Below are 26,799 nucleotides of genomic sequence, written 5' to 3'. Positions count from 1 at the left end.
AGATAGGGGGACACTGGGGTTATACTCTCATGGTCATTTCTGGCTTTGAATACCTGCTTCCACTGAATTCACCCAGGAAAGGAATTGAATACCTTGCACACGCATGGGTGCCATCCAATCATAGATCCCATCAACCCAGCTGTGGCTTTGGCCCTTTTCCCTATCTCCCAACGCCCAAAACTCATACCAGTCATTTTTGTGAGCATTATACTTTTCCGAATTTTTCTGGATGGAGAAATTTATATGTCAGCAAAGCATCAACTTAAGTGTTTTTAATGATGTACTTTGAAATAAATATGAAATGCATGAATTCATTCTCTTCATTTAAAAAAAAAAGTTAAAGCATCAGAGATAAAGCTAATTAGATGGAACGGAAAGATGGAGGAACATGATTTCTCGACATCACCACTGAGTCCCCATCCAGCCCTGGACTGCTTACCTCTTGGACTTCCTGTTGCGAGATACGAATAAACTGCTACACACTAGGCTACTGTGAGCCAGGTTTTTTGCTCTTTGCAGTGAACACAATTGTATCTGACACATTCCTCATCCAGCACTGAACCTGCCGCTTCTCATCAATTTCTAGCCTCTTACCCATATTTGGTTTTCTACCTAGCATTTCATCACTCGCTGAAGATACACTATTTCTTAATGGTTTACAAGTTTGCTGTTTTCCCATAAGAACGTTGGCTCCCGTGAGGAAGGAGCTGGTCTTGCTCCCATGATATCCCTAGGGTCCAACACAATACTTGGCATATAATAGGTGCTCCATACGTCTTTGTCAAATAAATGGGTGAACACAAATTTGATCATGTCCCTCCCTGTTGAGAGGATAAAATCCAAACTGCTCAGATGGGCAATCAAGTCCATTTCTGCCCTGGACTCTGCCTGTCCTACCTGCCCTGTCCCAAACCACACTTTTTGCTGCTTCTTCTGTCTGCACTGCCTGCTGAGCCTTTGCCCAGGCTGCACACACACATTATTGAGCACCTACTCTATGCCAGGCACTCTTTTAGGTGTAGGCGAGAACTCAGTGAACCAGACAAATGAGTTTCCGTCCCTGAGGAGTCCAGCAGAAAGGACGGACGTTGGCCAAGTAGCTACAGTGTGTTCAGTCTTAATAAAAGGGGGGATAAGGGAATTATGAGAGCTCCTCAGTCTCTATGCAGCAAACTCCTATTCATCCTTTAAAGCCCAGTTCCAATGTTACCTCCTCTAGGAGGCCTTTGCCATGTCTCTGGCCTGAGGTAGGTGTTCCCCATAGACACTTGCTACACAGCCCAAGCCACAGAACTCAGCCACTTTATTATCTTTTCCACCTCCTTGTGTGTCTCTCCAGCCAGCCTATGAGCCCTGTCTTACTGCTCTCTGTATCCCCAAGGTCCAGTGCAGGGCTCGTCATGGACGTTTTTATGAGTTCAGCAACTGACCTGTCCCTTCCTTGGCCTGCCCCAATCCTCCCCAGCCCCCTTTCCCTTGCTCAAGTTTCAGGCTGCCTTGGTCTCTCCCTTCCACACTCAGCTCCCCAGGCGTTTCTTCATCTTGTTCAGAATTAACCCTTCCTCTCCTGAGGGAAACCGTAGATTGGGGAAGTACCGACTTCCTCTTGGGCTGTCTAAGCAAAGCTTACGTAAAAGGCCAAGAAAGATCACCCTATCTAATAGTGATTGATTTTATGCTTTTGTTTCCCTTTATTCCTCAGGCTAAGCCCCACTTGCCCTCCTCCCCTTCCTTGTCTTGTGCTGTCACCCAACTATACTCTCTTCCCAGAATACACCAGACTTCTCATGCCTCTGCACTGCTGCACATGCTGTTCCCTCAGCCAGAAATGCTGTTCCCCTACCCCTCCTTCTTAATGAAAGCAACCACACGCTTTGAGGCCCAGCTCATGTGTTAGCTCCTCAATATGGCTTCTCCGATGCCCCCTCTCCCCTCCCCAAGCAAAATGAATTGTTCCCATGGTGCTCTATGCTTTCTTGACTATGACCTCATCCCAGGACATCTTGGAGGTTCGTCCATAGTACACTTACTCTCAGACAGCGAACTTCTCACCATCTGGATCAGTGACAAGCCTGCGCCCAACCCCTCTTTGTCCTGCAAGTGTTCAGTCTAGGGCTCGGCAGCCTCAAAACCAAATAAATGATTGCTGCTTTGGGTGGCTGAGGTCTTGGACAGGGGGTGAGAAGGAGCGGTTACCCCTTCTGGTAATAGCACCTGGATTGGTCCCTGAGGAATCATCTCTCCCCTTTCCACCCATCTGGTTTGGGTGGTACTGATCAAGTCTCAGGGCAGAGCATATGATCCAAGGTAACCCAATCAGATAGCACAGCTGACCTCAGTGCTTGCCCAGTGCTGGTTAGGCCATCCAAGCCTGGCCAATCAGAGCATGGCAGCAAAATTAAAGATAAGTATGGAAATTGGGGGAAAGGAAAATGAAGGCAGAAGAAAAATGATACACCAAAAGTAGAGTCAGTGCCCCTAGAAAGTGTCCATGAAGTCCAGGATATTTGACGGTCTGGCTACTCGTGGCTCTGTGCTTCCAAAGGACCAAAGTGTTCCTACCCTAAAAATCTGTGTGGGAGAAACAAGGTCCATCTAGAGTTAAACGAAGCAGGATGAGGCTGTGGTCAAAGAGCATGCCCTTTGGAGTCAGACCATCTGAGTCTGAATCTTAGCCCTGCTGTTTGCTAACTGTCCTTTATCTCTCTGACCCTCGGTCTCTTCATCAAGAAGAGGAGAAAGAGGAGAGTATCAATTGGCAGGGTCACTGTAATAAGTAGGAAGTGCATGTAAGTAGCAGTTATTCAACTACTCCTGTTATCCTATTGTCATTATTAGTTGGTGGTCTGGTACAATAATCCAGGGTAGGAATGCCAAGGCCAACGACGAGGCTTAAGCTAGGACGCAGAGAGTAAAAACAGAGAGAAGAGAGAATAAATATTATCCAGGTGGTGTTAGAAATCTTTTGTTAGCAAATGACAAAAACCCAACTTTAAAACATGCATAAGCAAAGGGGAACGTATTAGTTCACGTAGCTGAAAAGCGAGAGGTACATTTTGAGTTTCACAAATGGCTGCAAGGCTGGGTGTCCTGCTTGCACGCTTGTCTCTGGGGTGAGCTCATTCTCAGGCGACCACCATGCGTGCGGAGGCTCTAGTTGCTACAAGCATCTAGCAATCCCTGTAGAAAAAAAAGAACGTCTCTTTCCCAGCATTTCTGGTGAATATCTTGGAACTGAGTCTCACTGGTTATGGGTCCACCACGTTCCCATCCTAGAGCCAATCAAGAGCAAGAGAGAATGCTCTGATTGGCTACGCCCGGGCCATGTGACCAGACTTAGTGTTTGGGAGGAGGAGAGAATCCAACTTCACCCAGGCTGAGGCGGAAGCGGGTCTCCATGGAACACTGGGGTGTTGTCACCCAAAGAAAGGGGGATATGCTGGGAAAAAAACCCCAAAACAACAGCTGTGCCCTACAGAAGATTAGTAGGGCCCTAGCAAGGATTAGACGTGGAAGGCCAGAGAATCAACAAGCTCAATGCTAACCGGGCGGTTTTGAGCCTGCGGCCCCCGACTTTGGTCCCCCACTGGCATCAGGAACATGACTCAGCAGCGAGGCTGCCACACATGGGGTTTTGCAACTGACCTTTCCCCTCCTCCCCAGCCCTGAGTTGGTGTGTCCCAGCTGGACCCAGCTCCTGCCTGGAAATGCCTCCTGCCTGGAAATGCCCCCTGCCTGGGCCTCTGCCAGTTCCTGGGAGATGGAGGGTCTCTGGCCTCCTCACCCCAGCGCTCCCATTTCACTCTTCCTCCTTGCCCTGGGGCAAAGTCTGGGGATTGTTGAGAAAACGGTCAACCGCCACCTTGCACTTTGGTTGCGCAGCACGTGGCCAGTGCTGTGTGGCTCCCCTGCCCCCAGCCAAGCAGGGGAGAGACCAGGACTGCTTTGCAGATGCCCCAGTGCCCAGAGACAAGCATGGTCAAGGGCTTCTCAGCCTCCAGAGTGATAAAATGGGGATAATAATAACTGTCCCAATCAGTCCTCGGTCAGTAAATAGCAGATAAGGTCACGCTGAGAGCACACCCTTTGAGAGCGGGGGCTCCTGCCCTCAGTTGACCTTTCCTGAGCACCTCCAGCATTCCAGGCTTGAGTTGTTTAGTAGGACAGAGAGGAGAATTAAATCCAGTCCCTGCCCCCAAGTTGCTCAGGAGTTAGTTACTCTAGGAGACAGGTAGCAATCAGCCTACAGTACAGAGTTCTTTTATAGAAGGAAGCAGCAGGGGCTTGGGCAATACACAGGAGGCATAGAGGAGACAGCCTGGGGGCAACTGGGAGGGGCCAGGCCAGGGGGACAGGGACTGAGCTGACTTCCAAATGAGAACTTGCCGGCTGGTTGTAGAAAGGAGGGAAAGGGCATCCTGGGGCAAGAAGCATGTGCAAAAGCAAAAGTTGCTTAGGAGGCTGTTAGTGGAGCCCAGGGCGCAGGGAGAGGAGATGCGAAGAGAGAAAATTGGAGCAGCAGATGGGACCAGTGTTTAGAAGTTCTAAATGGGGGAGAGGTCAGGTCTGATAGAGACCTCTGGTTCAGGTCTTTTCATCAGAAACAATTAAACAGAAGCTCTGGCAGAGTAAAGGTCTCCCTTCCATAGGAAATTGACTTAGCGAAGATTTGGGGCTCCCAGGGAAACACACAGGGAAGCCTGACTTCCCAAGAAACCCCATCCCAGCCTCTTATATCCATTGGCACATCTGGTGCCAGTTTTTATTTCCTACATTGTCACCCCCATAAATCAGTCTCCTTCCTGAGAAGTCACAGGATGATTGGACTGTAGCAGTAGTCAGAAGGAGAAGGCACATGGCTCCTGCCCACCCCAGCTGGCCAGGTCAAGCAGCCAGGCAGATGCCCAGCCAGCAAAGCCTGCATGTGCTGAAGGGGCCTTACAGGAGGGCCTTCTCTTTCTGTCCCCCTGTTTTGTCATTTCAAAGTCAAATTGCTGTTTGTTTGGGAGAGGCGAAAGACCCTTGGCCATCTGTTCCTGGCTGTGTGACCTTGGCCAAAGCCTGTGAGCCTGAGCTTCCTCAGCTGAAAAGGTGATGTGAAGGGGCCCTAGATTCAAAGCGCCTGTGTGAGGGGGAGGGTGCCACGCTCACTCTCTTCTCCCAACTCCCTCCTTCGAGAAGCCTGGGGGGTCTCCTCTCCCCCCCCAGACCATTGACTCTGTCACTGTGCAGCTGGGGAGACTGAGGTCCAGAGAGTTCTGGGACTGACTCAAGATCTCACTTGGAAATAAGAAAACCAAGAACCTGATGATGTTTTCCTCTCCTTTCCCCCACCAGACCATGCTGGAGGCACCGGGTAGCAGCATACACCCCAGGCAGAGATTCACCCTAGATCAGGTCACAAACCATAGTCTACATATTTCAAAAGTCATACACCAAGTTAATGAACAACTAAAATATGCTTTACCGCCTAATGTGACAGGGCTTCCTAATGACCCGGAATTAGGCCTAACTCTGCAGTTTTACAGCAGAACATGGCAGCTGCCTTCCCATCCTCCGTGTTTTCTTGCGCTGTAAGGGGGCAAGTAGCCCACACATTGCCCCCAACCCCCGCCCAGTAAGCAGCACCCACTGGCCACCCACGAGAAGATGGAATGGGGGAGAGGCCTGCAGAGACCTGGGAAGTGCGCTGGGACATTTAACCAGGAATCCCAGAGTCCTGGGAACCCAGAGTCCTGCTTGGAGGGGAGATGCATGGCCTCCAGCTGGGCACATCCCCTCGTTCCCCAAGACTCCTCACTTGTGGGGAAGGAAGAGGGCCTGAGTGGGGTCCTCTGGACTGCAGGGCCCAGGGCTGAAGTCCCTCTTGTCCTGGTCAGAGGGTGCTGGACAAGGAGTCAGGAAGAAAACATCAGGTTCTTGGTTTTCTTATTTCCAAGTGAGGTCTTGAGTCAGTCCCGTAACGCGCTGGACCTCAGTGTCCCCAGCTGCGCAATGACAGAGTCAATCTATCTAGTCTCTGAGCTTCCTTCTGGCTCTGGCCCAGGGTCCTAACGCTGACCCTGCCCTTCCTCGGGCCAGCGGGTATCATTCAGCAGCTTCCCTAGACCTTCCTGCCTGGGGCTGGCACCTCCGAGGGCACTGTTATCCTCAGGATTGAGCACCTGGGCTCCCTACACAGCAGGCGCAGAGTCGAGAAGCAAGCAAACTAACAAAAGCTTCCATTTATTTCATCTGTGACCTGGGATCATAAACACAGTCTTGCCAATACAGGTGCCCAGGTCTCCCAGGTGGGCCAGGCTTCATTACATGCCTGTTTACAGCCTGGTTGGTTCTCCCAAGCCAGGCCTGTAATCAGGATTTTTAAAGAAAATAAGTGAATTAGGCAAATGGAGAGGCCAGAGGGTCCTGTGAGTTCTGCAGGGCTGGGGACAGTCCTGGTGAGGACAGATAAGGATGGAGGACGAAGGGAGGGGAGGAGATGGGGGGAGGGGCACAGGAGGAAGAGCAGAATCATTATTACCATTTAGTGAGTTTTACCAACTTTTATATAGATTTGCTCAGTGATTTAAGGATTTCACGGAGCAGTAGAATTCTCTCCTTTCCAATGCCTGATTTTGGGAGCTGAAAAATGAGTGAGTTGCTCATTTTTAATTTTGCCAAGGAAACACATTAAAAAAAACAAATATCCATTCAATTGTTTATTCATCTGAGAAATACTTACTGAGGGTCGACTATGTGTCAGGCACTATTTCAGGGTTAGTGTGATATAACTGTGAATGAAATAGACAAAAATCCCTGTCCTCGTGGGGAAAGTCAGACAATGGACCAAAACAGGAAATAAATAATAGGCCCAATGGTGTTAAGTACCACATGGAGGAAAAACAAGGCAGGGAAGTGGATAGGGCACACCACGATGGGCTGTACTTTTAAACAAGGGTCAGGGAAGGTGTCCTTGAGAAGGAGACATTTGAATAAAGTTCTGAAGCTGGTGAGGGAGTGAGTCTTGTGGGTGGACAGGTGAGTGGATTAAGGGTTCCAGGCAGAGCGGATGAAGAACAAAGGCCCTCAGCCCTTTCAACCACAAAATAATAAAAATAGAGGAAAGATATAATCTCAGAAGAAAGGCCAATCCTTCTTAAGGGAGGGCAATTGGAAACCTATTATGGTGATAAATATCACCACATCACTATCTATGTCTATGTATCTATCTACATAATATAGAGAGAGATCTATAGATTCGGATACATATGTGTATATTCATCGTCATTATTTTTCTCGTTATGTCGTGCAAGAGTAAAAAACTTGTCCCAAGTCAGTATTTGTCTGCAGATGAACATATGGCAATGTATTGTTTGCATTTTTTAAGTGAGGAATCTGAGCCTCGGAGAGGAGATGGCCTTGCCCAGGGTCATAGCAGCTGGTACCCACAAGGTCAGTATTTTACCTAGACCCAGGGCCTGTGCTCTTAACCATGAGCCACGCTGGCCTGCTTTGCTGCCATACCTCCTGACCCCAGCCCCAGGGCTCCACAAGTGCTGGTTAAAAGAACAGCTTGGCCATCTGGTTGAACCTGATTTTTGTTCCTTTTCTTCCCCAAACTGTGGGCCCAGGAAGTTGGGGAGGTATGGACAGCCACTGAGCTGGCAGGGCGGAGGGTTGGTGGGTAGGGCTGCAAACTTTGCTCCTTTCTCGAGATCAGTGGGCAGCTCCCTGGCACCGGGCCTGCTGGGGCCTTTGTGTTGGCATTTGCCCCGATCAGGAAGTCTAGTTATGCTGGCCGGGTGTGGCCTAGGAGACAGCATTGCTTCAAACCAATTCATGCCAGTGAGCATGTTACAGGCATCTGCTCAGGGCCCCACTCCATGTTGGGAACTTTTTTTTTTTTGGATGCGTTGGGTCTTCATTGCTGCATGTGGGTTTTCTCTAGTTGCGGCGAGCCAGGGCTACTCTTCGTTGTGGTGCGTGGGCTCTAGGTGCACGGGCTTCAGTAGTTGTGGTGTGCGGGCTCACAGTTGTGGCTTGTGGGCTCTAGAGCACAGGCTCAGTAGTTGTGGCTCACGGGCTTAGTTGCTCCACGGCATGTGGGATCTTCCCGGACCAGGGCTCGAACCCGTGTCCCCTGCATTGGCAGGCAGATTCTTAACAGCTGTGCCACCAGGGAAGTCCCTATGCTGGGAATTTTGTAGGCCATCTCACTGAAATGAATCCTCTCCACAGCAGTGAAAGGTTCATTCAGTCATTCAGACCTTCATTCCGCCAGAGCTCACAGAATGCCGTTTCACGCCAGAGAGCACAGTCTGAGCCTCAAAGATGTGCCAGGTATTGTGCCCTGCACTTGTATTCTTATTTAAAGAAGTATTAATTAACCTATCTATGAAACCAGAAACATAGAGACATAGAGAACAAACTGCTTGTTGCCAAGGGAGGGGTTTGGGGGAGGGATGGAGTGGGAGCTTGGGGTTAGCAGATGTTAACCTTTCATATATAGAATGGATAAACAGCAAGGTCCTACTGTATAGCACAGAGAACTATATTCAGTATCCTATGATAAACCATAATGGAAAAGAATATTAAAAAAAGAATATATATATGTATAATTGAATCACTTTGCTGTACAGCAGTAATTAACACAACATTGTAAATCAACTGTACTTCAATTAAAAAATAATTTAAAAAAATAATGAAGTATTAAATCAGAGCATGATATAAGGAGAGATTCTTTGGGGTGGATGGAGGGGTTTATTCAGATTGGAGGAGGCCTGGAGAGGTTCTGAGAGGAAGTGAGATCTGGGCTGGGTCCTGCAAAGCCGGGGCCTTGGAAAGTTTAGGTGGAGAAGAGCATTCAGGCAGGAGGAATGGCCCAACCAAAGGCTGGGCAGCCAAATAAAGAAGGGTGAGTTTGAAAACCAAGAGCTGACCCTCTGGAATGGGATTTCCCTGCAGGACAGTGGAAAGAGAAGTGGTCAGTCGGAGAGGAGGCTGGGAAAGAAGGTTCCCCCACTGGTCTCCGTGTGCCCTTGGGTCAGTCACTTACCTCTCTGACTGTTTGCTGTCCTGTAAATCAAGCCTCATTATCCTCATCCCACCTGTCTTACAGGGAAGTTTTGAAGGTCTCGGGGACCTTATAGATTTTGCTATGCAGAGAAAGGGGTCACTTGCTTTCTTTGGCTTTCTTTTGGCTTTCCTTTAAGTTCCCACAACCCCTGTTTAGCCTCTGTCCCGTTGGGCACGTGGGACCTCAATAGTGTCCTCAGGGCTGGTCTCCAGCCATAGCTCACCAGGCCCCCGAGGAGCTCCTGGAGGTCAGGGGTGTGTCCTGCCCATTTGCATCCCTGGGGCCCACACATGGCCTGTGCATGAGGTAGGCGGTCAGAGCCGTGGGATCAGCCTCACCCCAGTCTGAGGCCCCAGTCAGTCCCCAGTCAGATTGCCTGTGTGACTCCCAGGGAGTCACTTCCATCTCTGAGCCTCAGTTTCCTCATTGGTGAAATGGGTGTGATAACAGGGTGAGACTTAATGGGCAGTGGCTGACGAGGCTTCCTGGCTGCATCCCAGTGAGTCCTCCATGACGAGCTGCGGTCACTGGTGTACCCCAGGGCCCTCACCACCTTTCCCAGGAAATCCAGGGGCCAAGAAGGCTTTGCTGGTCCAACTCACAGGACTGCGAGGGCAGGAGGGGAGCCCACCTGACGGTCACTCCAGTCATCCTCTTGGTCGTTTACTGCGTCACTCACTCACTCATTCCCTCCCACAGATGTTTACTGAGCGCCTTCAAAACACCCAGCACAGCACTGGGTGCTTTGTTGATGCAAAATGTGTGAGACAAGCTTTCTAAGCTCAAGAGAGAACATATAAGAGAACTGAAACTAGCCAGCAGTTTATAACTATGTGTCCCCCCCTGGATGGAGCAGGCAGTGGTCTTTTGAGTTGAGAGACAGGAAAAGACACAGAAACTGGGAGTTGGGGGTGTGACAGGGGCACGCCTTAGGGAAGACCTCCCAGAGGCGGTGGCCTGCGGCCGGGTCTGTGGAACTCACATGGGTGGGGAGAAGGGGGCATTCCAGATAAAGGAAACTGCTCACTGAGCAAAGGTACAGAGGAAGGAACACCTGCTTGGCTGGATTTGACGGGTGGAATCTGGTTAGACAGGTGGCCGGGGTTAGGCCGCAAAGGGCCAGGAGGCTGAATACTTCCTGGAGTCTGGGAATCCAGGCTGTTGACAGTACAACAATGTGATGCCATCAAACCCACAGGCTCCTGGAAGGTGGTTTGGTGGCCGGGTCAGCTATGGCTCCCCTCCATGCCCTTTAGGGCTCCTGCCCACTGGATAGGGATTGGTAGGAAGAAAACGGTATTTTTGGATTAGCTTCTGCTTCCAATTCATGTGCAACCTCAAGGAGCTCACCGTGTTTCTTAGAGCCTCGGTTTATAAACATATAAAATTGGAATGACTGGGCCAGGTGATCTCAATTGCCTTTCCAGCTCTGGGACTCTAAATCCTCTGACTGTTGATTCCAGACACACGTGTCACTGCAAAGCTACCCGTCCAGTTTCTTGGCAATCACCCTCCCCACCAGCCAGCCACATGGTCGGCCTAGGCTGCCATGTTTGTGCCACGTGACCTCTCCCCACTGGCCAAGCTAATTGGAGCGGATTCTAAAAGATTCCTGACCCTAAAGAGACATACTCCATCCATACTCCATAGCAATCAGACTGATCCTTTGGAGAGTTTAAACCAAGATACCCAGGTCCTGGATCAATTAGATAGGGTTAGTCTATACCTACAATATTCTGAAGAAAAATAACTAATATTTGTTGCACACTTGCTCCCCTGTGCCCTTTATTTCATTCTCACATCACCCTGCAAAGTAGGCTGTGTTAGTATCCCCATTTTACAGATGGAGAAACTGAGTTCCAGTGAAGTACCATACTTGTCATGTTATGGCATGCAGCTGGTTAAGATACATTCCAATTTTCCAGGAAAAAGAATTTCAATATATTTTTTCCTCATACATATATTGAAAATAATTTTAAGGTATTTGTAGAAGAAACCATTTCATTTTGTTCATGTAAATACAATATATTGTATACTGAAATTCCAGTAAAAAATTCCAAATAAGTTCTATTTATTCTGAAATAAAGCATTTCTTGGAACTGGCACAAAGGATAAAGTATGTAAGAAATGAATCTAACATGGGCTTTGTATACTGGGGAGGACTTCCACCAAGATCATGTGATCATATGCCATTAGGTCTATCTGTCATTTTAAGTCTTCATTATGGGCCTTTATTAATAATATAGACACATTGGCTATATTTAGTGGGGAGGGGAGAAGGAGGTATGTGGATGTAGAATTTGTCTACGTTGCTGCCATTTGTCTATAGTATTACTCCATTGGCAGAGGCAGTAACAAAATTCCATAGATAGGATGTGACCTGGGTCTTTATCGTTTCATGCTCCTGTCTCCCCAGGGCATGATGGAGAGCTGGACCAGAGCTTGAAGCAGGAAGGGAAAACCTGCAGACAATATGGCTTTGCCAGAGAGGGTGGATCACGTGATCAGAGAAGCCGCCCCAAGCATGGAGCCACAGAAACATGTGGAAAGAAGGCTCTGGCTCCCCTGAAGCCGAGCGCATTTCCTACAGCCCAAGTCTGTCAGGCTGCTCTATATCTTGATGATTGGCTCCCTTTTCCAAGTAAAAATCTGTTCCTAGCAACCAGACAATTCCTGATGAAAACCTCAGTGTTATGATTATGTCCTGTTAATAAATGTTACAGGGTATGAATCCATAAACTTGACTGTGCAAGAAATGTTGCATTATTATATTTCCTTGAAATCCAGTTAAATCTGACCCTGAGTCCACATTCTTGCCAAGGTGACTGGAAATTTGGTCTCAGTTGTTATTGAGGTGAGGGGAACCCTCTTCTTTAGGGCAGCCCACAATATGGTAGACTCCCATCCGAGATGGGTCTTCGGGGCATCTTTCCAGCAGCGGCTGCTGTCGAGCTCCTCGCTGTCCTTCCTGTGTGTTCCCCTTTTGGAAGACATCCCTGCTACTGCTATACCAGGGTCTGGCCTCCATAAGTTAAATGTCCCCCCTCCCCAGCCACCTCCACTGACACTGCTGATGTCTGCTCCCTTCCCTGTCTTGGGGAATCTCCCCTCTCATTGCACTCAAAGGCCCTTGGCTCTCTCTTCCCTGCAGGATAATAACCTCAAGTTCAGGCTTTTGAAATACAGAAGCCAAGGAGGCAGACTGTCATTGAGCATCTTCTATTTATAACGCGGGGCTACCTGTTGGCGCTGGAGAAAGGAGGAGTGAGTATGAGAGCAGAGAGCACAAAACACAAAGTAACACCCCAGTGGGTAATTCCGACACTCTGCAGGTGTGTGTTCCTGATGGCTGTGGTGTCCACTGCTTCTGCCGGCCACCCTTTTCCAGGAGTGGCCCTGTGGCCACTGGACCCAGTTCCTCCACTGACATCTGTGTGGGTCACTGGAACTCCTGCCTGGAGCACAGACCTACTGGCTCCGAGGGATGAGGGAGAGAGGCAGCAGCTGGGTCCCAGCCCCCGGCCCACTTCCTAGAGACTGGGGTGCTGTGACAGGTGTGGTCAGCGTGGGGACCCGGCAGCCCCCAGCGGGTTGTTGCTTCCTCAGACACACTTCCCAGAAACATCCTTCCAGGTCACTGCCATTGCTCCTGGATTCTTCCTTGGAGTAACTCTAGGTTTATTGTTATTCGATGTGCAAAAGTCATTTCCCTTAAGCTCACATCTGACCTCATCTCCTTGTTTAAAACCCTTGGCCTTAGGATCAACCCCAAACTCCTCCATGTGGCTTTCAACCCCTTGTGTCATCTGGTCCTCGCTCACCGTCCCAGTCTCAATCCACACATTTGCCCACTTCACATTCGCTCTCCGCTCCGGAATCCCATGCGTTCTTTTCCTCTCTTCCCCAGGTCCTCTGCCTGGGACTGTTTCAGCAGCAGCCTCATTGGCTGGCCCTCGAGCCATCCTTTAGTGTCAGGGAGCACAGGGAACACTGGCCCTAAAGGCCCTAGACCTGGGTTTGAATGCCAGCTCCACGCTGCCTGGATGTGTGACCTTTTATTCTCTGAGCCTTAAGCGTCTCATCTGTAAATTGGGCATCTGTAAATAAGCCAGTTTCACAGGGCTGAGGTGAGGATTCGGTGAGGAAATGGATATAAAACACAGAGAAGGACTTTGCTGGCCGTCCAGTGGCTAAGACTGTGCCCTCCCAACGCGGGGGGCCTGGGTTCTCTTCCTGGTCGGGGAACTAGATTGCCACATGCCAAGGTCTGATGCAGCCATATAAATACATACATACATACATACATATTTTAAAAATAAATAAATAAAACACAGAGGATGGCTAGAAAACGTGCCCCTCTGCCATATGCTCAGTGAATCAAACCTTCTCTCATTTCTTTGACTGATGTCCCCTCTTGGCACTCTACCCCCAGTTGAATAGAAGCAGAATATAGTTTATGGAGTTTAACTGGTGACTGACAAAAAGAGTCTTGGCCAGGAGTTTGAGTAATAAAGTGAAAAGAATGAAAGCGATAACCATCATTTATTGGCACTTACCGTGAGCCGGGCCCCGGCCCCGTGGGCAATGCTTGAAGACATCACCTCATTTAATTCACAGATCCCCAGAGCAGGAGAGTTTTTATTTATCTGTTTTTATGGACAACGAAACAGAGGCTCAGAGAGTTTGTGATTTATCCAATGTCCCAAGCTTATAAGTGGCACTGTCCAGTCGCAATTGAATCTGAGTCCAAATGTCAGGCAGTTAAACACACCCATACACGTATACACACATATGCATGCTTTGCACTCACATCCACAAATGTGCGCACCCATATTCACATACACACACATTCCATAGTGCGTTTTCCAACACCACCAGCAATTAACTCAAATCTCAGTGGACACTGACGGGGTATCCTACAATTTAACTCAATTCAGGCACTGTTTACCCGGTGAGAGCATCAGATCCCACAGGTTAAGGGCTCAGTCCTACAAGACTGTCCAGTCTCCCTTTCAGATGCCAATCACAAGTCCAAGTTGTCACCTGTGTTTCTGATCTGTCAGTTATGAATCAGAACCCATGACCCCCTCCTTGAGGTTCAACTAATTTGCTAGGGCAGCTCACAGAAGTCAGGAAAACATTGTGCTTACTAGATCACCAGTTTATTAGAAAAGGAGGTAACTCAGGAACAGCCAACTGGAAGAGATGCATTGGGCAAGGCACGGGGAAAGGAGCTTCCACGCCCTCCAGGAGTGCCCCACTCTACCTGCACGTCCGCGTGTTCACCAACTGGAAGTTCTCCAAACCCCATCATTTTGGGGTTTCATGGAGGCCTGGGGAGGGGGGATGTGAGACTGAAAATTCCAACGCTCTCTATCACATAGGAGCCTGTTAGAAAATAAAATCCAAGTCCCTCTCCCCTCACATTAAAATCTGCATTTTAGAAAAATCTCTGAGTGACTCATACATATGTTAAAGTTTGAGGATAACTGTTCTAGAATCCTTGGTAAATAGTAGATGCTCAATAAATGTCTATCGAATAAAATAATAAAGAAAAAAACCCAGAAAATTCCAACCCTCTAATCCTGGTTGGTTCCCTGGTAACCAGCCTCCCTTCTCAGGGGCTTTCCAAAAGTCACCTCATTAACAAACTCAGGTGTGGTTGAAAGGGGCTTGTTACAGATATCCAAAGACAACTTTATTGTTCTTATCACTTAGGAAATTCTAAGGGTTTTAGGAGCTCTGTGTCAGAAACTGGGATGAAGACCAACTACATATTTATTATGAAGCACCATATCGCACATATACATGCACTCATACACACACGCCCCCGCACACATATGTACACACACATAAGGAAGGGTACAGGGGATGTATTATGGGGGACTGGGCCTACGGCTGACTTGGAAGAAGGAGATGAACAGTGAAGGAGACAAATGACGCCGCTCCGCTCTCAAAGAGGGAGAGGAGAGCAGGCTGAATTTAGGACCCTGGCCTCTCCCCTCACCTTGCTTCACCGACACTGTGGTTTCATTGGGGTTTAAGGGGCTGCTGCCTTTCCTGAGATGCTCTTCCTCCCACAGCAGCCCACATGATTGGGGCCTGCAAAGAGATGTGCTCACTTGGAGGAGGGAGTTGGGGGGAGACTGCGCCCTGTGCCAGAGCCCCTCAGACCTTCACCTGACCTGACGCCAGCAACAGAGACGCACTGACCCACTGGCAGAACACTTTCCTGATTTCTCCAGCTTCCTGACGCTTTGTCCATGGTGCAGGCACTTGTCATTTCCACAGACTGTGATGCACATGTCACTTGCGTAAATTCTGATTTAAATTTGCTTTTGTAAAAGAGAAAATCTTAAAAAATAATGTCTGTGAATGCCTGTCAACATTTTAGTCTTTCAGACATGTCCTCATTTTAGAAGTGACCAGTCTCGTGCCCAACAGCCTGGCCCATCCGCAGTGTTACTCATCCAGCCATTCATTCATTTTAAAAAATGGTTATGGAGCACCTACCATCAGCGGGTCACGGTGATAACAACCAGGAACCAAACAGACGATGTTCCTGAATCCAAGGAGACACGTGGGGACATGGAAATCAGGTTATCACACAAAGGAATAAGCAAAATAATTTCAGGTAGTGGTGTGTTACAGAGATGATTCAAAAGGTTCTGTGATACCCAGAATAACTGAAAGCAGGGACGCAAACAGATGCTGGTATGCCAGTGTTCATAGCAGCATTATTCACAGTAGCCAGAGGTGGAAATACCCCAAGTATCCTTCAACAGACAAATGAATAAATAAAATGTGGAACAGACACACAATGGAATATGACTCAACCTTAAAAAGGAAGGAAATTCTGACTGCAACATGCATGAACCTTGAAGACATGATGCTAAATGAAATAAGCCAGACGCAAAAGGACAAACACCATATGATTCCACTTACATGAGTTACTCAGAATAGGCAAACTGATAGAAAGAGAAATTAGAATAGAGGTTGCTAGGGGCTGGGAGAGGAAGGGGGATGAGGAATTATTGTTTAACGGGTACAGAGTACCTTTTCGAGATGATGAAGGTTCTGCAGATGGATGGTGGTGATGGTCGCACAACACTGTGAATGTACTTAATGCTTCTGAAGCGTACACTTAAAAATGGTTAAAATGGTAAATTTTATGTTATGCATATTTTATCACAGTAAAAAATATTGATTTCTTTTTTAAAAAGTTATATGATAGAATGGGAGGTCTAATTTTCCTAAGATGGTTGAGGAAGGCCTTTCTGGAGAAGGAACATTTGATCAGAGTGGAGGAAGCAACAGGATCCAGCCGGCTCGGCCAAACGATGGTAAGCGAGTGGGCTGAGATCATGTGGGAGAGGGGGGCAGGGCAGCACCACATGGGACTTTGTAGGCTGGGGTAGGGAGTGCAACTTTTATTCTAAGAGCAATGGGAAACTACAAAAGGACTGTAGCCATTGGCACGACATAATCAATTTCACACTTTCAAAAGACTACTCAGGTTTCTGTGTGGCACAGAGATTGCCAGGGGATGCCGAGGGCACAGTGGGGAGGCGATAGGGCAGTACAGGCAACAGGTGAAGTCCATCTCCTTACACGTGTCACCCTCCGACACCCTCTCCCTGACTGTTGCCGCGTCATAGGGCCAGTGGGCCACATGTTGGGAAAGGAAGATGAGGAAATCAGAGTGTTGAAATCTGCTGGTGCCTCTGTCAGAGGCAAAGTCTCCTCACTGTTGGGGACGGGGCCTGGCCCACGCGGCCCCTCCGTAAACCTGATTCACCCAGCTTGCCAGAGGAGGGAAAGGCACAGTGAGTGACCTGATGGCAGGGCCAAGAGCAAGCAGGCAGTGGCTTACAAGAGCACGGGTCTGAGAGTCTGGCAGAGCTGGCTTGACCCCAACTCTGGCACCAGCTGCATGCCTTGGGCAGATGAGTTCACTCCCCTTGGCCTCAGTTTCCTCATCTGTAAAAGCATGATAACCATACTTAACTTTGCAAGGTTGTTGCAAAGATTCAGTAAGATAATGTGTGTTAAGCTCTTAGCACGGTATCTGGCACAGGGTAAACACTCAGTAAAGATTAGCATTCTCGTCATCATTATTTTGCTCCTGTAGATCTAAAACATTTATTCACTCTGCTCTGGGTACATTAGGACCATGAGACATCCCCATCAGAAGATTATAAATTAAGTCCCTTTGGTTAATAGGGTTGGCTCCTTTTTTATACTCTGTGAGCATCTCAGGGGCAGAGTCTGGATCTTCTTTGTTACTTTTCCCCCTTTGGGTCACACAGTAGGCTCGGCCATCTGTGTCCCTTAACACCTGGAGCTACATGTCCAGTGCCTATTAGATGTGCTCCATTAAGGCAAGACCACCCCTCGCCCAGGCATCACTGTGTTGACAGGGGACTGGTTAAGAATCTGGGCTTCAGGTACATATCCTAAATAATTGAAAGCAAGATCTTGGAGAGATACATGCACATTCATATTCATAGCAGCAGTATTCACAATAGCCAAAAGGTAGAAATAACCCACGTGTCCACTGATGGATGAATGGATGAAAAAAATGTGGTGTACACATACAGTAGAATATTATTCAGTTGTGAAAAAGAAGGAAATTCCAGTCCATGTTATAACATGGATGAACCTTGAAGACATTATGCTAAGTGAAATAAACCAGTCACAGAAAGACAAATACTGTATGATTCCACTTATATACAATACTTAGAGGAGGCGAAATCGTAGAGACGGAAAGTAGAGTGGTGGTTGCCAAGCTGTAGGGAGAGGAAATGGGGAGTTGCTGTTTAATGAGTTTCACTTTTAAAAAATGAAACGAATTATGGAGCTGGATGCTGGTTGTGGTTGCACAACACTGTGAATATATTTAATACGACCGAACTGTACACTTAAAAATGGCAAGATAGTAAATTTTATGTGTATTTCACCACAATAAAAATTTTTTTGAAAAAACAAATGTAAGTAATATCATGTGTCTTCTGTGATCAAAACCCCCAATGACCTCTCTTTTTACTCAGGGCAAAACAAAGCCCTTACAGAGGCCCTCAGAGCCCACATCATTGGCCTGTTACCCCTGTGACCTTGACTTCTACCACCCTCCTACTGGCCCTCTGCTCCAGCCTCTCTGCACTTCCTGCAATTCTTTGAACACGCTTAGCAGGCTCCTGCCCCAGGGCTTTTGCACTTGCCCTCCCGGAACCCAGAATGCTCTTCCTGCTGATATCTCTATGGTGTGCTCCCTCCACTTTTTCAGATCTCTCCTCACAGGTCATCTTATCAGCGAGGCCTTTCTGCCTCCCTTATGAAGGGGAATGTCTCTCTAGGACCGCCCCTCCCCCTCTATGCCCTTTACCTTGCTATATTTTTCTCCATAGCTTCTATCACCATCTGACGTGCTACGTATCACACTTATTAATCTTGATCATCATCAACACCCTCCCCCCATGAAATGTCAGCTTTGTGAGGGCCGGGATCTTGCCTGCTTCTTGACCTACTGTCTTTCCAGAGCCCATCTCAAGCACACGGTGGGTCCTCAGTACATATGTGCCCAGTGAATGAATGCATGAACTCAGTGTGCCCATCTGCAAAGAGGTGGTGACCTGCAGGGGTTCTCAAGCTGTAAGAGTCTATGAATGGGGATTTCCCTGGTGGTGCAGTGGTTAAGAATCCGCCTGCTAATGCAGGGGACACTGGTTCGAGCCCTGGTCTGGGAAGATCCCACATGCCGAGGAGCAAGTAAGCCCACGGCTACTGAGCCTGTGCTCTAGAGCCCGTGTGCCACAACTACTGAAGCCTGCTCGCCTAGAGCCAGAGCTCTGCAACAAGAGAAGCCACCACAATGAGAAGCCTGTGCACCGCAACAAAGAGTAGCCCCCGCTCGCCGCAACTAGAGAAAGCCCACGCGCAGCAACGAAGACCCAACGCAGCCAAAAATAAATTTAAAAAAAAAAGGAAGAAAAGAGTCTATGAGTGGTTGAGGTTCACTGTGTTGTGTCTTTCCTAGAAGAAAGAGAATCGCTGTCTTAATCACCTCAAATCTAAACACTCCAGAGGAGTTTACTGGGTAATCCCACGGCCTGGCCCAACCAGGACAATGAGACTGACTGGGTTTTTTCCCCATTTCTGCAGTCAAGTCCCTGCCTACAGCCAGCCCCTCTAGCTGGCACCTTTACTAAAAGGGTTGCTGTGTGCCCAGGGTACCAGGGTGGACTCCTGGATTCTCTGGGGAAAGGATAGGAGAAATGCAAACACTTCTCCCTGGGGTGCTGAGTTTGCCGGTGACATGCGGCAGAGCGCACAGCAAATTCTTTACAAGCAGAGCACGAACCTCTCTCCCAGCCCTCTCCACTCAACCTGGGAATTTTCCTTCCTGTGCACTGTGGCAAGCCTGCCCTGGTCATGGCATCTGGCAACTTTTCCCCGAGTCCCTGGCTTTCTCTGTACGTTGCCATGGAAATGGGTCCCCGGCTCTCCAGAAAGACATATTCCAGCGACGTTCATTGGCACTTCCGAGGGCCCGAAAATGCGTGCGCACGCGCATACACACACACACTCACACACACACACACACACACACACACACACACACACACACACACACACTAACCTTGGTGCAATGGCTCCAGCTGCTCCGTGACACCACCAACATGAGAATGAGAGTCACATGGCAGGGACTTAAGACTCACATGGACGGCTCGTGTGGCTCACGCGCAAAGAGGAGGGGAAATAAGCTCGCTTCACAAATGCCATAATCTTTGCAGGAATCTCTTGCTCTCTCCCCCTTGCATTCAACTGAGAGGCAAAACCAGAAGAGGAGCTTTTTGCTCTAAGGCAAATCAAATCATTGTTCTAGGTCTCCTCAGTAGGGGAGGGAGACCAGTGCCTTGCTCTACTTAAGGGCAGCTGTGACTGCTGTTCCCTCCCAGTGTGCCTGCCTGTAAGAAGGGTATGTCCGCCTCCCAGGCTGGTGAGGACCCACGCTCTGGTCTCAGGTGCTTTGGCTTCCCACAACTTACCTCAGGGGTCGTGGAGGGAGCCTCGTGTATTGGCACATGTGAGGCCACGGGGAAAACCCACTGTTTGGTGTTTATAGATGAGATCTGGATGTGCACATATAGCTCAAGTACACGCTTCACATACACACACATGCGTGCATGCCTACACCAGGCGTACACCTACTGAGATCATTTCCACGAGCCGAACACACAGTGTGTATCTACGTACAGACATCTGGCCCTGCATACTCTCACAGGCATAAACAGACCCATATACAAGCCTTTTCTTCTACTCCCACACCTACCAAGCACAGATTTGCTCATGGAGCACATTGATGGAATGTCAATTTACCAAAAGAGGACCCATTCTACAGCAAAATGAAGAACTCCTCCACCTACGCAGGACCTACAGAGGTGGGGGACAAAATCTAGCTTTGTAACCCTGAGCCCAACACCCACTCGAGGGTATCAAAGCGTTGAGACTGAAAAAGTTGAGAGGAAAGACCCTCTTGGGAGAAGTCAGAATGCTCTCGGCCCCGCCTCAAGGCAAGAGATGGGAGGGAGTACTTCCTTCTCATCTGAGACCTTCAGAGGACCACTTGGAGAGCTTGGCCTTTGCCCCTGGAGTTTGGGGGAACACATAGGGCTGGTGTTTGCTCCCCATCCAAGAGGTCAGTGGTCAAGACGAGGCTGGGCTGGGGAAAGAAGAGCGGAGGGGCGCTGAGCTGGGAACGGCCATCACTCCAGACATTTGGTGGGGCAGAGAATGCATGAGCATTTCCCATGGGTGTGTGGATCGTGCAGAAGAGAGAGCTGGCTGGAGGCTTTGTCCAAAAAGGCCACCCAGATGCAATGACCCCAATGAGGAGTCTATAAGAGGTGAAGCTGGTACACAGCCAGCCAGCAGAGATGATCTGTGCCTTACAGTAATTGCCTTTGGGACACCCCCAATGATAAGGTTTCCAAGGACCCATGGGATACCCAGGAGAGAAAGAGTCAGGCTTAACCCTCTGCCAGAGCCAGGGGAAACCAAAGCCAGGGGCCATGGGTACCAGGAACCATAGAAAGATGAGCTCTACCCAGCCCCACCTTCCATTTTACCTGGAGGAGCCAAAGATGGCCTGGGCAGGGGCCCTAAGCAGACCCCAACTTGGGGGAGGAGACACACCTTCACTTTAAATAAAATTTGGAGTTCCTTTAATTATCCAAACTGGAAATTTTAATTATGGAAATGAGATTATTCTTGGGAACATAAGTGTCTGGGGAAGATTTGTTACTATGTAGGATAAGTGACCAAAGAAACGATGGCTGAATTTCCACCTCTCAAAGATTTTATCCAAGATAGCCGGGAAAAAGGAGTCAAGCTAACAGTTTACAAGGGCAGTCATAAGAAAAAAGGAAGTTCCTTGGTTGGTGCCTGTCACCGAAAGAGCTGTGCTTTTCTACCAAGAACTGCACCTCCATACAGGGTCAACCTGAAGAAAAAATCCAGCAGAGAGCTTTCTGTATCCAACCCACACTCCCACCAACACACAAACGCTGTCTCTTTGTGACGTTGGGCAATGCAATAATTTGATTTCTTCACCTAACCCCTGCCCCTCCCCCTACACGTACACGGACTCACTCACCATTAACGCTATGGTTTTGCTGCAAACTAGCCACAGACAAGCTAGGAAAGAGGGTTTCGGCAACCTTTACCAAAATATACATTCTTTTTCCTTTTACATTCAAGGATACCACGTGAGAAAAACAGCAATTTGAGACCCCCGGATGATGATGTCTTCTCTTTTAACGTTTTTGTCTTTGGCCAAAAACGTCGTAGTGTGACCTTAGACCAAATATTAGGTTGAACCATAGAAACTGCAATGACCTGCAAAACTGACTATTTCATGTTTCTATCTAAAACTGTATCTTTTTGAGATTCTATGTATCAAATGAGGATAATAGTTCATACCTAAAGGATTGTTGCACACATGTACAATAAATACCAGGACCTAACTTGGTAGCCAAATCCACCAGTTTTCAAATGCATCTTTGCCAGAGATTGACGGGAACAAGGTGCCCTGCTGCCCAAAGCTGGGGGTTAGTTTTCTGATGTGTTATCCTCCCTAACGTCTGGGAGGGCAAAGGCCTTTAGAGTCCCTATTTTGTTCTCCGTTTTCAAAAGGGCTCTTTCTTATCCTCTGACCTTTCATTTATACAGCCTCTTATTTTTGTCTTAGGGATGGGGTTGCCAGCCCTGCCTTTCTGAGGATATCATTGCTATTGTTCTTCCTCTTGTTCCTTGGCAGTTTTCTTTTGCCCTCAGCATCATCTCTGTCACTTTTGTGTTCCCCTCTTTTCTGTGTGTTTTGCTCCAGAGGCTTTGGCTGCTGTTCATGGTTAAGAGCTGAAAAGCTGTTTGAAAACTCATCAGTGAGGCTTGTTGATTGGTAAGCTTCACTATTGTGCAAAAAAGTGGTGAATTGGTTTTGCTCTTAGGCTAGTTAGCTTCCCTAGAGAGGAGTCCTTGAACCTCCTGCCTGGGGGTTATTACCCTGGTACCCAGGAGGGATCTCTGTATTCAATATGGAGACTTACATTTAATACCTCTGTAAAATAGTCTTTTGCACCTGACCTGAGCTGTAGGAAGGTCTCTCCAATTCATCTTTCCCCCAAAGATAAGCGTTCAGGCTTTTGTTGTCTGCATTTACCAGCTGAGGGAAGGAATGGTGGTGGTGCTGATGGTGGTGCTGGTGGTGGTGGTGATGTTGGTGCTGGTGGTGATGGTGGTGGTTGTGGTGATGGTGGTAATGGTGGTGGTAGCGATGGTGGTTGTGGTGATGGTGGTAATGTTGATGGTGGTGGTGCTGATGGTGCTGCGGGTGGTGGTTGTGGTGATGGTGGTGATGGTGATGGTGGTGGTGGTGGTATTTGCTGTCTCCTACTTCTGCAACCATTCCTATTATTTTCAGCTCCACTCCTCACCCCGTCTCCAAGCTACCTGCTATCCAATTCCTGCGATGTTTTCGGGTCCTCTGACTTCTCTCTTGTAGGCTTAGGTTAAAGCTTCCTCTGGTTGGCAAAGCTGATTACTATTCACCCGTATGTTGTCCCTTTTCATAAAATTAATCGATATATCTGAGTTCCTATTTTTTGGTAAACTATACCTTTTATATTCTTTTGTCATTTTAGTGCTGTTTGAGGAAAAAGCAGATGAAAATGAATGGATTTGATCCCTATTTTAAAATAAAAGTTCCCCACTGCTCTTTTATAAACCTAAATTTTGTTTCTTTTCATCTTATTTTATTTTCAACATGAAGAATAGGATCCGTATGCAAGCACCCTGAATGGTCCAAAACGCACTAAGAGCTACAAGCTTCTCCAAACCATACGAACTCAGACACCGGGGGCCTGGATTTCTCAGAAAATAAAACAGCCCTGGGCCACTTCAATTTTTTCAGTATTTCTGAGCACATTTTTAAAAAATGAAGATCTGCTGAAACAAAATTTAGGAAAATTGAGATATATTTTAAACATTTGCATTTGCCAAATGTATGCTTTCAACACTGAAAAAAAATTCCAAAGCAATATAATTACGCTATTCACAAGATAATTACAGGATTTATTAAATATATTAACTCATGACACACAGGCAGAGTGGTACAGTAATGAGATGCAAGCTTAAAGCACTGTGATGAATACCTTCTTTGAATTGTCTCAACTCAGAGGTAACATCAGCCTTCTAGCCCTTGGGACTTCCACGGATAGGGAGGCATGGAGTGCGTTTCCATCCTCCATGCGCCCCTGCCTCCGCCCAGCACTCACACCCCAGTGATGAGATGCGCCCCGAAACATCAGCTGGGCAGCTCCCACCAAAGGCGGCGAGAGCAGAGTAGCAGGAGTGGTGAGCAAATACTTGCCCCTGTGCCGTGGGCAGGCGAGCCAGACTCGCTCAGCAGCGTGCCACAGGGCAGCTGAAGCTTTCTTCTCCTGACTCTCATCACAGGACTGGGTCTTACACATGACTGGCTCTTTGCAGCTGAATGTCTCCTGGGCCCTGACAGCGGAAAAGGACTTAAATGACCAACATGGTATCTCCCTTTAAGATATTCAGGTTACCCAGACTCAACCCTACAAGGGCTTGGAAACTTCAGTGTATTCCTGTCTTTTCAGGCCACCCTAACATTTAAAGAAATGGTATACAAAACAGAAAAAAAAATTACCCCTCATCTCACTACTCACCAGCCAAGTAAATCATCCAGATTTTCTTCCCATGTTCTCTGTGGATGCTATGATGCTATAGATACACACACACACAAACACACACTTGTGTACCTTAAAATAAATAGAACACTGGCTCAGAAGTCAGACAGAGCTGGATTCAAGTTCTGTCTCCTTTCCTTATCAAATGCATGGCCTTGAACGTGTGACAACTTCTCTGAACTCCAATTTCTCATCTGTACAATGGGGATAATAATAGTATCAACTTCAAAAGATTATCTCAGAATAAAATAACGTGACATATTCATGGGAAATGCTGATCACAATGCCTGCCACATAGTAAGTGCTCAATAAACAGTAGTCAGTTACTGTCATTGATTCTTTAATTCAATAAACATTTATTAAGCATTTTTTAAGGTCAGGCAGCAGGCGAGAGAAAACACAGTGCCTTTCCTCCTAAAATGCATCATCTAGGGCCAGAGGTGGACATGTAGACAGAAAATGAGAAATTCCATTGCATGCATGCTAGCAAGGATGAGGTCTGAACTGGGCTAGACAGGAAGATAGGGAGGAAAGACCAGACTGGTCAGGAACTGGTTAACGCGGGCTGTCGGGGGGTCTGGGAGAACTTGCAGGGAGACAATTTGGTATTCTGCCTTTTTATGCTGAACATTAAATTACAAGCACTTTTGATGTTGCTGCCTAATCTTCCTGTCAGTTTTAATGACTGCATAATATTACACTGCTTCAAAGGACTGTATTTTCCCTCACCTTTCCCCTGTCATTTGGTTCTGAGGTTACCAATTTGGAGCTATTAGAGATATCACCACAATGAACATGGGTGTGACAGTTTCTCCTTTCAGGAATTATGTCTGTAGGATAAATTCTAGGTCAAAGGGGATGAACATTGTTTAATAGCTCTGGCAGCTCACTGCCAAGTTGTCGTCAACGGGTTCACGTGCCGAATATGATCATCACTTTATGTGTTTTGTCAGAATAGGTGAAGTTGGTACTTCAATGTTGTTTTTGTTTCCATTTCTGCGATGAGTTGTTTGGTGGGGGAAATTGAATGAAAACAAGTATCTTGGGTAGATCTAAGGGAAGGAGAGTGCAGGAGATTGTGACTGCGGGGACTGAGTTTGAGAGGCGGGTTTCTGCCATGCCTCATTGAGGCGGAGGAGGAGACAGTAGCTTATAAGCCAACGCCAAGTGCGTTTCTTAATTGCATTGTTTGTATTTTCCCTCTCTTCCATGGCGGACTAAATGAATCATTAACATGGTAATCATCACTCCTGTATGTAATCATCACAATGTATGAAAAAATTGTCATTTCTAACCCTGACTGCCTTCTCAGGAAGGTGGTGACTGTTGAATAGCAACCCTTTGTTCTGCTGAGCACTGGGAAATGTTTGGAAGAGCAGCTGAAGGCAGGATAATATTTGCGGATCTTCCACTATTGATTGGCAAGTTGTTGGAAGTGTTGCTGTTGTCTGCCTGCTCCATCTATCATGGCCTCAGGGAAGGAGCAGGGTGAAGGCCACCCCAGAATAGAGGAGAAGATTAGATTGCCATGAAGTCCTGAGCTGAAGGAGGCAAGGAAGGGGAGACCCGCCCCTTCTGCGCCTGTGTGATTGTTCCATGGAGAAGAGGAGGCTGAAATGAAGAGGCCAGAAGGATGTGTGTCTGGTTTTCCCAGGTCAGAGAGGACCCCCAAAGGAGGACATGGTAGACACATCCAGGTGGGAGGGAGGATGCTGAGAACAGGGGATGGGGTCGGGGAGGAGGAGTGTGTGTGACTTGCTTTCCTGGGCATGGTGGGCAGGCTGCACAGCTGAAGGGGGACACTACACAAGGTCATGTCCAGCTGTCAGGGACAGCAGCGCATGTCCCAACAGTGCAGGGACAGAAGCGGGCAGCTGGATAAATGAACCCGAGGCGGCATGAGGTGTGCGAGGTTTTGGCAAGTTCCCAGGGGCCCCAGCAAGGGACACTGAGACACAGAGAAGGGCTAGTGTAAATGGGCTTTAAAACCAGAGGCAAATAGCTGGACCACGGACTTCAGCGATAGTGGCCACCCAGTGCCCCAAAGGCCAGTGAGAACAGTTACCCTTGGCAGGCACCAATCCAGGGACCAGACTAAGGTGGGCAGTCCACAGCAGAATGGACACCAAGAAGGATACAGAAGAGGGATTAACATACATACACTACTACATATAAAATAGATAACCAAAAAGGACCTACTGTAGAGCACAGGGAATTCTACTCAATATTCTATAATAACCTACGTTGGAAAAGAATCTGAATAAGAATGAATATGTGTATATGTATAACTGAATCACTTTGCTGTACACCTGAAACTAACACAACATTGTAAATCAACTGTACTCCAATAATAGTTAAAAAAAAAAAAAAAAGACCACAGAAGATGTATGTCTTACAAGGCCCCATCAACCCTGACACCAACTGCTATTTCATGCCACCCATATTTGGGAGGAGATGCTGAACTACTTT

The 26,799-nt window shown here is 47.8% G+C and overlaps 1 protein-coding gene and 1 long non-coding RNA gene across 2 annotated transcripts in view; one reads left to right on the top strand and one right to left on the bottom strand.

Moving 5' to 3' along the window:
* LOC309658251 overlaps positions 1 to 16,271 on the top strand; it is a 61,035-nt gene extending 44,764 nt beyond the window's left edge. The window contains exon 2 of the long non-coding RNA XR_014262140.1: positions 11,475 to 16,271. This is a non-coding gene — a long non-coding RNA (uncharacterized lncRNA). The remainder of the gene's footprint in view (positions 1 to 11,474) is intronic.
* LOC309658214 (uncharacterized protein) overlaps positions 1 to 26,799 on the bottom strand; it is a 607,864-nt gene that overhangs the window by 9,833 nt on the left and 571,232 nt on the right. The gene's annotated exons all lie outside the window — the stretch shown is intronic.

Source organism: Balaenoptera physalus (assembly GCF_965194825.1).
Source record: "Balaenoptera physalus genome assembly, chromosome: 3".
Taxonomy (NCBI): domain Eukaryota; kingdom Metazoa; phylum Chordata; class Mammalia; order Artiodactyla; family Balaenopteridae; genus Balaenoptera; species Balaenoptera physalus.
Note: the sequence above shows the minus strand (reverse complement) of the source record. Positions and strands in the feature narration are given on the sequence as shown.